This window comes from Homalodisca vitripennis, chromosome 5 (assembly GCF_021130785.1).
Source record: "Homalodisca vitripennis isolate AUS2020 chromosome 5, UT_GWSS_2.1, whole genome shotgun sequence".
In the NCBI taxonomy this organism is placed as follows: domain Eukaryota; kingdom Metazoa; phylum Arthropoda; class Insecta; order Hemiptera; family Cicadellidae; genus Homalodisca; species Homalodisca vitripennis.
In genome coordinates, this window is record NC_060211.1 from 34050435 (window position 1) to 34056769 (window position 6335).

A 6335-nucleotide genomic window follows, 5' to 3' on the forward strand; every position below is an offset into this window, starting at 1 on the left:
ATTGTATTCAAAGTAATCGCAAAGCTTAAAGTATTTATCGGAGAATTACTATAGGAAATTTAACATGATTTCTACTTACGTTAAAATAAATAATAAAAAACATAATTCAGCTTCATATGGTACCGATAGCAATTTAAAAGAACGGATTCGGCACCACTGGGTAACTAATTTAATGGTAATGATTCCGTTCTTTGGAAATGACCCAATAATCATAGCACTATGCAAGTTTTACTTAAATATTTCATTCTGGAAATTCGTATATACTACAGATAGACTTATCAGTACCCAAATATTTGTTTCCTATTTCATGGAGATGGAAATTATTTTGTTACTGAATGTTATAATGTTATGAAATTAAGGTTTTCTTTATGGGTTTTAATAATGCCCGCCAACATACCATTTTTGATACCGTTATATATTTTTTGTGACACCAAAATTACATTGCATTTTACACAAATTGATTTTTTTCTGGGATTGTCCACTCTAAAGTAAGATTTAATTTGGCTGCACCTCATGTTTTTTTAAATTCCTTCCAAATTGTCACAAATAAAATATACGAAATGCAAATTATGTGCGAGAAGACAAGTCCAAGTTGTATTTGTGCTGTCAGAACATGGCTATATGAACGAAAGTATAATTATTATTTTTACAATTAACAATATTAATTGGTTTTGTAGTTTCAGAGAAAAGTGCATAGGGGAGAGGGTATAGCATTTTTTATGAAAAGTCATATAAAAGGTTACCCAATAAAATTTAATTTTACATCAGATCTATACATCGAGGTGGAGGGTGTGGATATGATCACCTGGGGGAATTTACAGTGAAAATGTCCGATTCAAGTGCAACCCATACATCAATCCAACTTCCGAATGGTAATGTTACCAATATGAGAAGAGTTAATGAAAATACAGCAAACATTATGCACAAAATACCCAGATGCACCCCCGTTTCCAATAGGCCTAATTTCTAGATAGTGTTCACTCCGAAACGGATCCAAGCTCATACAACAGACGATGATTTACCTGGTGAAACTATGTATGTGAAACCTGAAACATCGGAAAATTGATGCCCTCTGCCAATCTTGTAAAGGGAACAATTTCAAGTTCGCTTTGACAATGGTCTGTTGAGCACTTCTCTGCACTTGAGCCCCATTTCATTCTTGGTGGAGATAATATTGCGAAACATGTTCAGTAAAGTTCTAGAATTGTTAATCCTCAAGGTAGCGCCTTAATCATGAGCCTCAATAGAACAACTATAAAGTTATTAAATGTAGAACACTAACCTATTACTGATTAAAAATCACCTGATTTAAATGACTTCTTTGTTGTAAAACACATCAATCATGTTTTTAAAACTGTAACCAATACTGATGACATCTCTCAGATTACTTCCTATTATTGTTAACTGTTAGTTCCAAGCCTACAATGGTTATCCCAGTGTTCTCTATTTATTCAAGTATGATTGAGTGGGAACCTTTCTGACTCAATGTTGACAGTAATATTAAAGTAAATGCGTTTAAAAACTGAAAAGGAACTGGAAGACAATCGAACATTTCACAAATTGTGTTCAGTTAGCTAGATTGTCTTCAACCTCAGAACCACATAAATCCGATCAAATGAGTGCTATATACCTCCAATGTATATGGGAATTAGTCCAAGATAAGCGTAGAGCCAGGGAACGCTGGCAAATAACTCGCTCACAAATTGACAAACACGCCTTAAATCGGCTTTCCAATAGCTTGAAGAATAAAATATGCTTAGTACTACTTAAAAGGAAAGGACTTCAGTAATTTATCTGTTACTGATGAAAGTCTTTGGTAGGAAACAAAACGTATGTTGATAAATCATCCACTTCGGGATTCAGATACAACTTGGGCAAAGACTGACCAGGAGAGGGCCGATTTAATCGAACATCTCAATGGTGTTTTTAAAACCACATTGTGATGATTCACCACAATTCACACACATAGTGAAATACGCGCTAGCTACACCTATGCTTTTAACATCACTTCCTATAAAACTAATTATTCGTGAAGAAATACTACATGCTATTTAAAACTTGGCCCTTAAAAATAACTACGATTTAATTAGACCCGAGATGCTACACTTTTCAGGGGCGTATTTTCTTATCCTAATTTTTAATGCTATACTTGAGACTGTTACTTTCTTTTAAGAAGAAAGTCTCTAAATTTTAATGTTTCAAAAACATGAAAAACCTTCCCAAGATGTTTCATCATATCGTTCATTCAGTCTTTTTGTGTGCATTCCAAATTATCTGAGCGGATTGTTCTTGAACGAATTTTACTTGTTTTCGAATCGCACAATTCGATACCTCATCACCACTTTGGATTCAGGAAAAGCCATTCAACTGTCTAACAATTTCATAGGATTTTTCGACTTCGTGGCAACAGGTTAAGATAATAAGCGCTGCCTTTGATGTGATTTATTATATAGTCTTAAGAATTGTGTGTTGTATAACACTATTATGGGGGTCTCAGGTCCTTCTTTGAAGACAAATTGTCCAGAGAGAGACAAGGATCATATTACAGAAAATTAAATCTAATCAAAGCGGGGGGGTACCACAAGGATGAATTAATTTTGCCAACAGTTTTGTACAGTGTTAACACCTCAGACTTGCCTCTATCTCCAAATACTGTACTAGCCACTAATGCAGATGACACAGTACTTCTTCCTACTTTTCGACTCCATCGATACAGTTTCAAACAATCTCCAAGCCCACATCACTCAAATACAACATTGGTTACGAGACTGTAGAGTAAATGTGAATTCAAGTAAATCTATTCAGGTTACATTCACATTATGGAAACAAACAGATCCTCCTCTATATCTTAAAATCGTCCTAGTACCAAAAGACTAAATTTCGTTATCTAAGGGTTCATTTGGACCAACGGCTGACCTGCTCTCACCGCATTAAGTGTAAATGATTATCAGTAAATGTTCACCTTAAACTTCTGTTACAACTACTAAATCCAAAATCTCCCATCACACTAAAAAAATTTATTATTTATAAAATCTTAAGACCAAACTATTTTTATGTGATTGAGATATTTTAATCAGCAAAGTAATTGAAATAAGTTACAAATCTTCCAGTCAAAGATATTAAGACTAAAACAGGACTCCTTATATGTTGTCAATCAAACTTTATGTTAAGGTCTAAAATTCCATTTTTAAATTGAATATTTAATAAATATTACTAACGCTTCTTCAAAAAAGACACTTGGCCATCATGAGCTGTTGTCATGATATTCTTTATCCATTGGAGTGTTCCGCTTGGAATTAATTTCATTTAAAAGTTTTCAGTTATTGTTACCAAATCTGTGTATTAATTAATTTGGTTGTAGCACAATATTATGTATTATATTATGTACATTTTTTAACGAATAAAAAATTAAAAGATGAATTACAAAAAAATTAAGTTTCAAAGGAAAACTAAGTCTTCTCAAAAGTGGAAAACAATCTAACGATAACGTATTCAAAGTCTATTTTGAAAATTAAAGAAACTTTTATAAAAAAGTATTAAAGCAGCAAAGGCTGTAACATGTCATTTTTATAGGGGCTTCAATAAGGCAAATTTTATTTTGAAAGAAAAACTATTTTTTAGTTGAACGACATGTTATGATATTTATTTCTTCCAACTACAATTATACTCCAGTAGCTCAACATCAACGCAGGAGACGTCAGTCAGCTGGCGGGCTCCGGCTCGACCGGGTAAGACACGGAGTTTCAGGATAAATCCGCCGGAGTTCGCTTCAAGGGCTGAAGCGCCTTACAGCGGACGGCTCAGGTACTACAGTACGTAAGTACGCTGTGCCGGGGCTGACTCGCTCTCTAGGTCGGAGTCTCTGAGTCGGAGTCACCGCCCCCACATACGACACGATAAGGTGCAAGTAAGTCCTAGCCATAGTAGGTACTTATTTTGCCTGCCAAAACACGCTTTTGCCTGCACTTGCCCAGTCACTAACAATACGATAAGTACATGAGATTACGTACTTAAGCTGCAATAGAATATTATTTTAGATATTATAAAGTATAGCAAGAAAATAAATCAGTACGAATAGGACTAGATTTTATTACTAGTAACGAGGAGTTTGAATTTAGTTATATTTAGTTTATCGTTTATTTTCGAGGCCGCTAGGTTGCTTGACGTACGTTGGTACCAGCGTTCCTTAGCTTCGGGCTAGACGTAATTTAGCTTAGCTTTTATTTAGTTTAATCGTTTCTTTTCGAGGCCGCTGGGTCGCTTGACGTACATTGGCACTAGCGTTCCTTAGTTTTGGACTAGGCGTGCATGTAGTCTAGTTTTTACTTTTACGTGATTTAGTTTAGTTTTACTTAGTTTATAGTTTAGTGCTTGACGTACGTTGGTACCAGCGTTCTATAGTTTCGAGCTTCAGTTGAACTAGTAAATGTCGTGTTAGGGAACGTTTAGGTAGGAGAACAGCCATCCTAAAGCAAATGCGGACGCCTTCCCTTTATTTCCTTTCCTTTCCGAGTCGGCGATGATGAAAGCCTGTTTATCCGTTGATCATTGTTGCTGTTTTTTGCTTTGGCTTTTGGTTTTACATTAATGCGGGTCTAAGCCTAACTTGGAAACAACGTTTCCCGTTCGAACCCTGGATTTTTCCCCTCTCGGCTGTTTTATCCGGTGTCTTAGGGCTATATAGTATTATAAACTATCCCTGTCCCGATTAAACGTTATAAGGCATATAACGCTTTAAGGGCTATCCAAAAACCTTACAGACATCATGGAAATCACAACTAATATGGAATATATACCTCTACTTGTTAACCTGTTCTGTTACAAGATAAGTAACAATAATAACCACTGCAGGTAATGTATTCAATACCTCCATTACGGTCGTTGGTTTTACAGATTGAAACCAGAATGCTCAAAATACTTCGCTCTAAATCAATGTCCGATCTCGTCCATATATGAATCAGAGGTAGCACATTGTGCCTGACAAAAAACTCAGAGAAAAAAGAGGTTTCAATGGTGCATCAATGTAGTTTACCCCTAATAGCTCTCATTTTAAAGTGGGACTACCACACTGAGGTGTAAATACTGTACATACTACTGTGTACATATAGCTACGCTGGACTAATACGTGTTAATTAAACAATGTTCTTTGACAAACACCTTTAACCTATCTTTTAAAAGCAGTATTTTCAATTTCAGTATACGTTTTAAAAGTGAATTTAACGTTGGCCAATATTTACTTACCAATCTAATTTTACCTGTGCTTACCAAAATCTTTGGAAAGATTTTCTTGGATAAACTTTTTATGTTTATCGAAAAACAGCAATTTTTTAAAAAGTCACTTTGAATAATATAGATCAGGAAAGTCATCCATAGCTTGATTTACATTAAATATTACATTAAAACTTGGCTTTTGTTATAAAATGTGTGTATTGTCTTAAAGCAATAAAAAAATTTAATTTCATAGTACGGAGTGCACGTCCACGGTAGTCATTTGTGTAGTCATGACGCTTGCATCAGAACCCCTAGAAAAACGGGACGCCATGGAATAATTTGGCAACTATTAAGGAGCTCTCTTGAGCTATTGCGTCGGTTTTGAGGACAGTAAAGTAGTTCCGATTTTCAAACAGGTGATACTTGCAACGTAAATAAATATCATCCTGTTTCCATCCTTCCGGCCTTAAGCAAACTATTTGAAAAGGTTTTAACTCAACGATTTGGAGGTTTCTCCCTACGGTTCAAAATTTTAAGTCCTCAAAAGTTTAGATTCAGGAAAATAAACGTCCATTGATGCTATCACAAAATTCAGAGGCGAGAATAAGTGCTCAGCATATTTCATAACATTTCAAAGACTTTTAACTGCGTGCCTCATGTGACAATTTTGTATCAGTTGTGGGCAAGTGGTGTTCGAGGTTTGCCGCATAAATGGCTTTATCATACCATAGTGGCAGAGAGCAGCGTGTGCAGATCGTGAAAACACTGTCAGGCAGAGTAAAAAATGCTATGTGGTGTTGTTGAGGGTTAAATTATGGGGCTAATTCTTTTTTTATTTGCGTCATCTACCTATTAAACATAACTTAAATTGAGTAATCTCTGACAATAAGAAAAAAAACAGACATTTTGGATTTAATTCATAAATTTGAGGCAACTAGTATAAAAACTAATATATATATATATATATGTCTATATGCTACTATACTAAATATTTTGTTTTATATATATATATATATATATATATATATATATATATATATATATATATATATATATATATAACAAAATATTTAGTATAGTAGCATTATTTATGCTTTATATGAGAGGACTAGCTTTACCGAACA